Raw genomic sequence first — 12725 nt, 5'->3', positions numbered from 1 at the left:
TATGATCACACCGTTGCATATCACATGATTTGGCAAGCATGCACAGCACGTGATGTTTTGACTGAAATACAACATCTAACTACTATTTCAACTCTGATGGTAGCGGGTTTAATTGTAATATAATTCTTCATATCTGGAGGGGTTAGATAATAACACAAAAATAAATTATATTAAACTTCATTGTAAAAGTAATTATGCTAACTGTTTGTTCTCACACACCATGCACATTGGCGCTGACTGTAAATCAAAAATCATATTTGTCTCGTGATCTGTTTCATCAATTTATGTAGAGTAAATAACATGTATATACTGATCTGAAGGGGAGTATTTACATAAATGTTGTAAGATTAAACAATATTAAATTATCTATTTGCTTACACAAAGCGTTCACTATTCTATGGATCTCGTCTCTTTAAAAGGAAAACCTTACGTACCTGATGTAGGCCTAACATTGCACTTCCAGCTTAAAGTCTTTAGAATTTATTATTAACTCGTATAATAGAATATCATCCTATAAATCAATGTTTCCCAAACTCTTTTACTCTGAGGTTTCTTTGATGTAAATAAAAAAGTCTGAGGCGCCACCTTCAACCTATAAAAAAACCCTTAAGATGTAATTTAATAATTTCAAAAAATAATTAACAATGAATTTTGATATCTATGGAGCATTTTTTTTCTATTAAATTGTATGTTTGTAATTTAATGTAACCTTTTCTTAGTAATTTCTATTTGTAATAATTAAACCATTCGAGATTTATTACATTTGGGTTAAATTTCTAGACTGATGAGCGATTAAATATACACTTAATTTTATGTAAGGTTAATTTATTTTCACTTTAAAATGTAAAACAACCATGTAATTTAAGGATTAAGATTACAGCTAAGGTTCTTACTTTACGTTACATTTAAAAAATGTTCATTAAACGTGTGTACGTCATTTTAATTGTGAAAACCCACTTACGTTGAGTAACATTAAAAACATGTTCATTAAACGTTTGTACGTCTTTTTTTAAATGTTGAAAACTTGCTTATTTTAGGTAACATTAATATGTGTTCGTTAAGCGTTTGTAGGCCTTTTTAATTACGAAACCTACATACTATAGGTTGAAAATATGTTTCCTAAATCTCTGTACCCTTTTTAATTGTGAAAACCTAGTGATTTTAGGTAACATTAAATATATGTTTATAAAACGTTCGTACATTTTTTTCAATTACGAAAACCTGTTGATAATGTGAAACATTCACGAAATTTGCTGCTGTTCATAACATATGGTAACAACTAATGTGTTATTATAACACTGTTCATATAACACTCAAGAATAAAGTATCATTGAAGTCCCGCTTGAATATGTATAAGCGCTATATGACTCGATTTAGTTATATGAAAAAGTTGAAATCAATACTGTTTTTAAATCGACAATTTGTAGAAAAACTGCCTATTAGGTAAGAACTTTGTAAAAGTTAAAGAAACGAGGAAAGGACTACAAATAGACGAATACAAAATGGAGCTAACAACATTAAAATCACATCCTTTTGTGTATATATATTTTTACATACTATTCATAACTTCCTGCGAACACAGAACTGTTTTCATTATGAAATGTAACTACCGCCCTCTTCTTCCACGCTCTGCTCTAAAACAGAGTAACCTTATCCTTGGAGTGTTTCGCCCATAGTTTATGAGTCACTGTATTAGTCAGGGCATCTTTTGTTTCGAGCCAGGAGTTCTTGTATTTTCGTTTATAATCCGTTGGTGCATGCATAGTGAGACAGATGTTCTACGGATCGGGATCAAAGGGTTGAAATTACTTGTGATTCCGACCGTCGGAGGCGTACAACACAGATGATACTGATGACGCAACAGCGAGTGTAGTCCAGGGGGCTGCTTTTGTCATGCAGGTAACTAAGAACAGCTCACTTGGAGCCTACTCACCAACGGTCAGAGCCCCTTTTGTTCGAGACGTACAAAGTTTCTTGTAAGTGACATGTCTATCAATGTTGAGATAGCTCAACATGAGCAGATATAAAAACAAGAACCAAGTTTAAAGAGCAGTCATTAAAATAACTCTTCGTTCGAGAATACTGATGCCTCTTCTATTCTAGTCTTTTTAATTTTAAAAACAACTCGTTTTTCGCGCGATGGTCAAATTGTTGACCACCTGTTGTTTTCTTACGGACTTAAGCAAGACTGGAGACTTAGTAATTTTGTGTTTATTTCACAAAATTTATATCACATTAAAAACATGTCTCTTCCTACATATTTGTAATCGTCAAAACATTAATTACTTAGATAATACCTAGTTTTCAAACATTCCTGTAGTTGTGAGGTACATCCTAACCCTAACATTTCCAATGGGGTCCCATCCAACGGACATTTAAATACATTTTTCTTAACTGTTTATGCTTGCGAGTTCGTGACCTTTGGTGACATATGGGTCATAAAACGTTTAAACAAAAATCTCATCATTATTGTAATTAATCACCCCCTAGGGTATATAACATGTTTTGCAACGAAAATGTTTGGTTTCGTTCAATTTTTTGGTTAGTTCTTTACAACCTAGTGTTGTAAGAAACAAATATTGCTCAGTAGGGTGTAATATGTAAGTCTCATTGGTAAAAAAAAAAAAAAAAAGTAGTTAGTTATCTAAAGGTAAATATTCTTACTTTATTTCGCGGAAAACTACACGAGGGCCATCTGCGCCAGCCGTCCCTGATTTAGCAGTGTAAGACTAGAGAGAAGGCAGCTAGTTAATCACCACCCACCGCCAACTCTTGAGCTACTCTTTTACCAACGAATAGTGGGAGTGACTGTAACATTATAACGCCTTCCTGGCTGAAAGGGAGGGCATGTCTGGAGTGACGGGGATTCGAACCCGTGGCCCCCAGGTTACAAGTCGAGTATCTTAACCACCTGGCCATGCCGGGCTCTTCTTAATATGAAATATATATATAGTTTAAAAAAGGTTAACATAAATAAAGGTCAAAGCAGTCGAAAAGTTTGAAGTTCACATAGATCTTATTCGAGTCTTCTAAGACGACCTCGTTTCGCCAACTACTGGGTAAATATTTTATGCGAACTTTTAATCAGAGAAATTATCTTTAGAAAAACAAGCATTTCGAAGTATTCTTTGCGTATATATTGATAATTCTTAAGTTTAATTTAATAGTTCTATAATAAACGGTAAATGAAGAAAATAGTTCTTTGAAGTCTGATGAAAGCTATTTCTATTATAAGTTAATTTTGGTGAACCGATGCTTATAAATGCCTCTATTCCATAACAAGATAAACAATTCTACCACTGTTGAATTAATTTAAAATATCTTCGTTAGGTCCGGAAGTATTAGAGTTTCGTTTTTGTCTGTTTTTAGAAGCTCGCGCAAAGCTAGCCGTTCCCAATTTAGCAGCGTAAGACTAGAGGGAAGGCAACTAATCATCACTACCCACCGCAAACATTTGGGCTACTCTTTTACCAACGAATAGTGGGATTGGCCGTAACATTACAACGTCCCCACGGCTGAAAGGGCAAGCATCTTTGGCCCGACGGGGATTCAAACTCGCGACCCACAGATTACGAGTCGAGCGCCTTAATCACCCAGTCAAGCTGGGCCATTTCGTTTTTGTGTTATAATGTTATGTCGGACAGCGCTAATAAGATGCAATGTTATGTCTAAATGTATCGTTATGTTACCTTACTGTATCTGACGATATTGGTATGTTGTATTGTTTTGTCTGAATGTGTCAATATTATTGTATTTGATGCTATTAACAACTTACGTTGTTTTTTTCTATGAAGATATCTGGTCTTAAATTATTGTATCTAATAATATTAGTGAGTGGACTGTTGCGTTAGAAAGTAATAATCCATGAGTAGATTGTTAAATAGCACGTTGCCACGCTGTGAATCTCATGTCTACAACTCCAAGTGTACTGCATTATTATAACTAGGCGGTATGAAGAATGGGGGAGCCTGAATATTCGAATGCATTTTTTTTAATTTTCTTTGAAATATATGACACTGTATTCATGCCCTGAAGTATATAATACAAGAAGTGCATCAACTGTTGGGCCTCGTTGTAAACAGCGATTTGTACTTGAAGCCGGCTAGAAAAATATAAATCATTCGCAAATTTTATTAAGATTTTGTAGTTTTATTATTGAAACGAAGTAAAAGGTTTTCATAACCTCTACTTTCGTCCAGTATTCACCACCAAATAATTATATTTAACTGGAACGTATAATACTTTCATTATATAATCGCACATAACTTACATATAATGTTCTGTTGAATAATTATTCGTAACTTGCATATAACAGCGGTTAGATTACTTGCTTACAACGCTAAAATCGTGCGTTCGATTCTCCGCAGCGGACAAAAGAAGAGATATCCCAATGTGGCTTTGCTCTAAAACATACAAGCTTCTAATATTTCATTAAAAATCATACATTATTTTTATATAGTATTTTTATGACATGATAACAAATAATTTGTATATTATTTTATCAAATAATCACGTATTACTTACATGCACTGTTCTATTAAATAATCATAGATAACTTGCTTATAGTATTTATTAACTAATTATCTATCAGCTCGTATGAAATATTTTCATTAAATAATTTCATAAGTTGTCCTGTGAACTTACGTCGTGAAGTATTTCATACACAATGTTAGTAATTCCATTTAAAACACGCAGCCCGTAATTGGCAAGAGTTTCTTTCACGTGCTGGAAAAATTAACAGTCGTAGTATTCGAATAAAACGCTTCATTTTGTAACAGAAATCTTATTTGAACTATCAGAAGACTCTGCTCAGAATCGATGTGATTTCCTTGTAAATCATGGTGATAAAAGAAAATTTTAACGAAAAGGAAATTACTAGTAGTATTCTACATAATTATCACCACATTATCAATAATCGTTTGATCATAAACAAGTCACCGACAAAGGCAACGTTCACACCAGCAACTCAATCAAATCAAAAGTTTCTCAAGCTCATATGATTGTTGGGAAGCAACAATGTTTGTTAGCTTTTTGTAAGTTTCGCGCAAGGCTACTTGAAGGCTATCTGTGCTAGCCGTCCCTGATGTAGCAGTGTAAGACTAGATGGAAGGAAGGCAGCTAGTCACCACCCACCGCCAACTCTTGGGATACCATTTTACTAACGAATAGTGGAACTGACCGTAATATTAGAATGCCCCTACGGCTGAAAGGGGGAGCATACTTAGTGTGACGGGGAATCGAACACTCGACCCTCAGATTACGACTCGAACGCACTAACCAACTAACTATGCTGGGTCCGACACTAACGTTAAAGCTTAATATTTTATGTATCATCGTGTGAAGATAAGAATGCTGATATTCGAAACTTAATAATTTTTGGAAGAGCTACAACAAATATTATTATTATAATACAGCTAATTCTATGTACTGGTCTACGTAAGGAGTATGAAACAACATTATTCCAATGTAGTAATATTACTCCATAAAGTTGAAAAAACGTATTAAACGACAAACCAATAGAAATAATAAGGAACGAAACATTGTAACAAAGTTTATTTGTTTTGTTTAAATGTAAGGCTGTACGGTAAGTTACTTCACCTGTGCGCTCTCTAAGAATCGAACACAAAATTTTAGGGTTAAAAAAGATTCGAAGTTGACTGTTGTTAACCGAAATCGCGAAAACGAAGTGAACCACCATATCGATAGCAGTTTTCTCCCTTCCTTCCGGCCCGGCATCGTCAGGTGGTTAAAGCACTCGACTCGTAATCCGAGGGTCGCGGGTTCAAATCCCGTCACACCAAACATGCTCGCCCTATCAAGCGTGGAGGAGTTATAATGTTACGGTCAATCCCACTATTCGTTGGTAAAAGAGTGCTCAAGAGTTGGCGGTGGGTGATGACGGCTAGCTGCCTTCCCTTTATCTTACACTGCTAAATTAGAGACGGCTAGCGCAGACAGCCCTCGTGTAGCTTTGCGCGAAATTCAAACCAAACCGTTTTGTTTTAATATTTTAAATTTATTTATACCTCGTGTACACGATCGGAAGGATTAAAAAAAAGGTCGAAAATACGCGGTTTCTACATAGACAGAATAGGGATAACTGTTGTACATTAAGTCTTAAGTATTACATTCATCAAAGTCATATAAATAAGAAAAAAGAATGTGTATTTATGACTATGAACTGAAGTTGTCTTACCGTCTTAAGACAAACATCATTTCATAGATAACCAATAAGAGATACAGCTCAAGAAAGGGAACGTCAAGTTATTTCAGTTCCTAAACTGTGAACATATAAATTACTCTGTGTGTAGCGTGTCTCCTAAACTGTGGACATTCAAATTACTGTGTAACGTGTCTCCTAAACTGTGAACATATAAATTACTCTGTGTGTAGCGTGTCTCCTAAACTGTGGACATTCAAATTACTGTGTGTAACGTGTCTCCTAAACTGTGAACATATAAATTACTCTGTGTGTCATATTATATAACACATACAAGACATTATTTTATCTCTCTTTTTCCTTAAATTTTACTCACACACTCAGTTTCAGTAAACATTTTTAAGTCTGTATATAACATTTGAAACAATTTCTTGTCCGTTCATCACATCAAAAGGCTTGCTGTTTCACATACATCGCTTGAAGGTGCAGGTCCGTTTATAACACTTGAAGACGATTACCTGTCCGTATATAACACTTGAAACTACGACTGAAAGTTTGTATGTTAAATAAAATAAAACCTGTTCTTGTGCGACAAAAACACACACTACGAGTCTGTTTTTTTTAATTTCGCGCAAAGCTACACGAGGGCTATCTGCGCTAGCCGTCCCTAATTTAGAACTGTAAGACTAGAGGGAAAGCAGCTAGTCATCACCACCCACCGCCAACTCTTGGGCTGCTCTTATACCAACGAATAGTAGGATTGACCGTAACATTATAACGCCCTCACGGCTGAAATGGTGAGATATTTGGCGTATCTCTGTAAGAAGAAGTATTATAGGACAATAAAGAACGTATCTCTGTAAGAAGAAGTATTATACGACAATAAAGGACTATCTCTGTAAGAAGAAGTATTATAAGACAATAAAGGACGTATCTCTGTAAGAAGAAGTATTATAAGACAATAAAGGACTATCTCTGTAAGAAGAAGTATTATAAGACAATAAAGGACGTATCTCTGTAAGAAGAAGTATTATAAGACAATAAAGGACGTATCTCTGTAAGAAGAAGTATTATAAGACAATAAAGGACGTATCTCTGCAAAAAGAAGTATTATAGGACAATAAAGGACGTATCTCTGTAAGAAGAAGTATTATAGGACAATAAAGGACGTATCTCTGTAAGAAGAAGTATTATAAGACAATAAAGGACGTATCTCTGTAAGAAGAAGTATTATAAGACAATAAAGGACGTATCTCTGTAAGAAGAAGTATTATAGGACAATAAAGGACTATCTCTGTAAGAAGAAGTATTATAAGACAATAAAGGACGTATCTCTGTAAGAAGAAGTATTATAAGACAATAAAGGACGTATCTCTGTAAGAAGAAGTATTATAGGACAATAAAGGACGTATCTCTGTAAGAAGAAGTATTATAAGACAATAAAGGACGTATCTCTGTAAGAAGTATTACAGGACAATAAAGGACGTATCTCTGTAAGAAGAAGTATTATAGGACAATAAAGAACGTATCTCTGTAAGAAGTATTACAGGACAATAAAGGACGTATCTCTGTAAGAAGAAGTATTATAGGACAATAAAGGACGTATCTCTGTAAGAAGTATTACAGGACAATTAAGAACGTATCTCTGTAAGAAGTATTACAGGACAATAAAGGACGTATCTCTGTAAGAAGTATTACAGGACAATAAAGGACGTATCTCTGTAAGAAGTATTACAGGACAATAAAGGACGTATCTCTGTAAGAAGTATTACAGGACAATAAAGAACGTATCTCTGTAAGAAGTATTATAGGACAATAAAGAACGTATCTCTGTAAGAAGTATTATAGGACAATAAAGGACGTATCTCTGTAAGAAGAAGTATTATAGGACAATAAAGGACGTATCTCTGTAAGAAGAAGTATTACAGGACAATAAAGAACGTATCTCTGTAAGAAGTATTACAGGACAATAAAGAACGTATCTCTGTAAGAAGTATTACAGGACAATAAAGGACGTATCTCTGTAAGAAGTATTATTGAACAATAAAGAACGTATCTCTGCGGAAACATAATTATATTAAGTAAAGATCTGATTGAAATATTCGTTGTGTGTAATCTTATGTAATTGAAATAATTTTACAAAAATTATTGTACAACCGGACCTGCCAATCACCACAACATACCAGATGCTAGGTCCAATGAGGGGAATCAAACCCCAGGTTTTAGCGCTGTATCTGAACTTATCGCTGTCCAATCAGGGGACAGTAACGTGTTTCAGTACAACCTTCATAGCATGTCGTAGCTGAAAGAAAACAGACTTTTCACTGGAAACTGTTTTAAACATCAGTAACGTATCTTTTGGTATAGCAAACATTACTTATTTTTCAAACTCATATTTGAACTTTTTTTGTATTAGGTATAGTTTTACTTGGTATTTATAATTTAAGTCTGTTATTGGAAATGCTAAATTATTCTGTGTTACTTTCCACGGAGTGTTAGGTTGACACTAAAACCTGAAAAAAAAATTGATGTTTTTAAGCAAAAAGCTGCATTAGGGGTCATCAAATCTTGAGTTATAACGAGACTAACACTGGGTTACTAAAAAGAAATAAAGTTGAATAAAAAATAATTGAAGACGATGCCAAAACCAAAAACGTTAAATTATGTTTCTAACAAAAAACAAAAGCTATTCTAATGCTAGGCTTGGAACTTCCAACACCAATCCGTGCTTCAAAGACATGGAGAAAATCAAACGTACCTTGCTTAATTATTTAACTAAAGTTTACGGTAGTTTTCAAACTGATATAAAAAAGACCTTTTCCATTTGAGAAATACGAATTTCGGAATGAAAGTAACGCTAATAAGCAGCTTTTAGTCGATATTCTACAGGGTTATGTAAAGTATATTAACATGCCTTCCAATATGTACGTCAGCAGGCTATGTGGCAGTCACCAAATATATAGTGACGTGATGAGAAGGGATGTATCATAACTACATTTCGACATCGTTTGGCGTGACGTATGGGTAGTATGATGTCATTGAAAACTGGTCGTTATTGAAAAGACGTCCGAGGATTTAGAATTTTTAAGATGAAATACCCCTTGTACTTAATGTAATTGGAAAACAAAAAATATGGATCAACTTGGGAACCCAAGACCATCCAAAAATAAACCTGCAATGAGTCGCATTCCAACAGTGGTAAGCAAAGTGCAGCGTTTTGTAATAGGTGATAACCATAAACACAAAAGATCAGTGGCAACAGGCGTTCACGTAATCCCGGCGACATAAACCAAGCATAATAAAGAAGGATCTCTGACTGCAAAAGAAAAAAAAAATAATAATAAAGGTATGGGTTTACCAAGATAATGGATCCAGTCATACCACTAGTTCAACCGTTGTATACCTTAAAAATCTCGAGAAAGTAACGGGTATTCATACTATTCTTTACAAAGACATACCGATCAAGTCGCCAGACAATGTGTCTATGTATTTCTGTTCGATCTAAATATTAAAATGGGTGCTAAGAAACCACTGTTCAGATGGTTTATGGAAGTAAGATGAGTTTTTGACAGAATAACCATATAAATGAGCTTTTTGGAACAGAAATTATGTTGCAGAACTATTGTCAAATTGCACGGCCATCAAATGAACATGACCGGATATAGTTATATAGACTTCAACGACGTTGAAAGGTTCCAAAACATATTCCGTAAAACTCGTGAAAGCGTCTATACCATTAATAATATACTTTTTTCATTAACTGCTGATATTTTCAAGAATTATTAAGGCGGCAAATGTCGAAATTATTGATGTAATTTAAAGTTGTTTTTTTATAATCTAAACCAAAACGAACTCCGTGAAAGTTTCAAATCTTTATTGTAATCAAAGTTAGTCATGTTATATATTATCACATACGCAATCAAAATTTGTCATTAAAATCACATACAACTCTTGGAGTTTCTCACGTATGACAATCTCTAGCCACTGGCGGAAGACAACCTGTTAGGTCGGAGTTAATATGCCAAAGCAAACAACCATGAGGTCAAAAGTGTTAAAAAATACAAAAATAATTTATAACAATCGCTAGCAGTAGGTTTAATGTGGCAGATGTACCATGTTATATTTAAATACATGACTTTAGGCTTCGAATTAAGGTGATCATGAAAAGCAAGCCAACACTGAATGAATATCTAACCAAAACGTAACTGTTGTTTTCTCGGAAATTTCATAGCGCTCACACACGAGGCAAATGAAGCCATTACATTTTGTGTCAGCTTTGATGGCACAGAGATGTCTGAGGACTTATACCATTAGAAATCGGGTTTCGATACCTTGCTGGGGAGAGCACAGATAGCCCTTTGTGTAGCCTTGTGATGAATAACAAAGAAACAAACAAATCGATGGTCAGTGAAAAATAATTTCAAAACTTCTAAGTAAATTTAGGGCCTACGTTTCTCCCAAACTAATAATTGTTATCTATTAATTATGTTTTAAGAATATTTAAGATAAAACCCGAGCTTCTGCCCAAGACTTTCCTTTTTACTCTTCGGCTGGGTGGACAGTGTGACATGTTTCAAATTAATAGTTCGTATCTCTCTGGCGTTGAACTGTACTTCGCACTTTCAAACCTTGGGTTAGTTCTTGTAGCAACGTATAAATTCCACTTAGCTATAAGGCTTGCCCAAGAGCTGTTGACGGATGGTGTTGGTGAGTTTCCTTCATTCAAATCCATTAATCTATAATTTGCAACGACGAACACACATAGTTCTTTCGTAGTTTTGCGTGAAATTCTGGAAGAAACATAACTTGATTTGTTTTTAATTTCGCGCATATATACATGGGAGCTACCCGCGCCAGCTCTCCCCAGTTTTTAAGTGACAGACAAGACTGCAGGCCAGAGAAGGCAGTTAGGTGACACCATCCACCCCCAACTCTTGAACTACTCCTTACCAACGAATAGTAGGAATCACCCTCATATCATATCACTATCACGGGTGAAGGACGAGCATGTTTGGGAACAATATTCGACCCCTTAATCTTCAGATTGCGAGTCAAGTATCCTGATCACACACACAAAAAAACGTTTTACTTTTTTTTTAAGTAGTACATACAGCCACCAAAAGGGCTAGAAAGGTTTGAGAGAGAACTTTATGTGAATGGGTTGGAAGTAACGACCTCACACACAATAATTTTTATTAAATAAGTTGACCGATGTTGTCCCTAATATGTTCTCCTACAGAATGCTGGGAATTAGGGCCTCGTTTTGTTTCAGTCAATCAATTAATTAAAAACAAAAAGAAAACATTTACTTGATTTTATTTGCACGAAAAACCAGAATTTGTTTTTTTATTATTGTTCTTAAAATTATCAAAATGGAGTTTGTTTGTTTTTTAGTATTTCGCGCAAAGCTACACGAGGGCTATCTGCACTAGCCATACCTAATTTAACAGTGTAAGACTAAAGCAAAGGCAGCTAGTCATCACCACCCACCGCCAACTCTTGGGCTACTCTTTTACCAATGAATAATGGGATTGACCCTCACCTTATAACTCCCCCACAGCTGAAAGGACGAGCACGTTTAGTGTGGCAGGGATTCGAACCCGCGACCCTCAGATTACGAGTCGTGTGCCTTAAGTATCTGGCCATGGTGGGCCGAAATGTTATTGAGCAGTTGAAACATATCTTGGACAGGTTGTTTTTATAGTTATGTGGGCCTGTTATTTTGAAACGAACTAATCCAAATTACATGCTCGTCAGCCCCAACGTCCACAAATATTCGGTACACACGTTAAGCAATGACTGTGTGCCGTTCGACTAGTGCTGGATCTTTGTGTTTCCCTTTTCACATATTTACTACTTGCTTTGTTTGTTTGTTTTTGTTTTTTTGGAATTTCGCACAAAGCTACTCGAGGGCTATCTGTGCTAGCCGTCCCTAACTTAGCAGTGTAAGACTAGAGGGAAGGCAGCTAGTCATCACCACCCACCGCCAACTCTTGGGCTACTCTTTTACCAACGAATAGTGGGACTGAACGTCACATTATAACGCCCCCACGGCTGGGAGGGCGAGCATGTTTGGCGCGACGCGGATGCGAACCCGCGACCCTCAAATTACGAGTCGCCCGCCTTAACGCGCTTGGCCATGCCGGGCCTACTACTTGCTATGTAACTTAAATTTATGTAAGTCGTGCAAAAAAAAACGATCACAAGAAAATAAAATAGTGCCCTCTGGTGAACTACACTCAACTTCAAGTATTTTGTATTTTGTTTATTTGGCTCTTATACTTAATTACTTGAAGTCGTTCTACGTTTCACATCGGTTTATCTTGAGACAGTCATCACCTGTTATAATCATGGGTTTCAAAGTGACGTTTTTACTATTTCATCTTGGTCTGCATATTCCACAGTTTTTTTTTGAACTGGGATATGGTCCGGCATGGTCAGGTGGTTAAGGCACTTGACTCGTAATTTGAAGGTCGCGGGTTCGAATCCCCGTTGCACCAAACATGCTCGCCATTTCAGCCGTGAGAACGTTATAATGTGACGATCAATCCCGCTCTTTGTTGGT

General features: G+C 35.6%; 1 long non-coding RNA gene across 2 annotated transcripts in view; it reads left to right on the top strand.

Moving 5' to 3' along the window:
- The first annotated feature begins 1568 nt into the window (after positions 1-1568).
- The window catches only part of LOC143240077 (uncharacterized), an 88544-nt gene continuing 77387 nt past the window's right edge, over positions 1569-12725 (top strand). For both annotated transcript variants that reach the window (XR_013021552.1, XR_013021554.1), the window contains exon 1: positions 1569-1976. This is a non-coding gene — a long non-coding RNA (uncharacterized LOC143240077). The remainder of the gene's footprint in view (positions 1977-12725) is intronic.

Source organism: Tachypleus tridentatus, chromosome 13 (genome assembly GCF_004210375.1).
Source record: "Tachypleus tridentatus isolate NWPU-2018 chromosome 13, ASM421037v1, whole genome shotgun sequence".
Lineage (NCBI taxonomy): Eukaryota > Metazoa > Arthropoda > Merostomata > Xiphosura > Limulidae > Tachypleus > Tachypleus tridentatus.
Note: the sequence above shows the minus strand (reverse complement) of the source record. Positions and strands in the feature narration are given on the sequence as shown.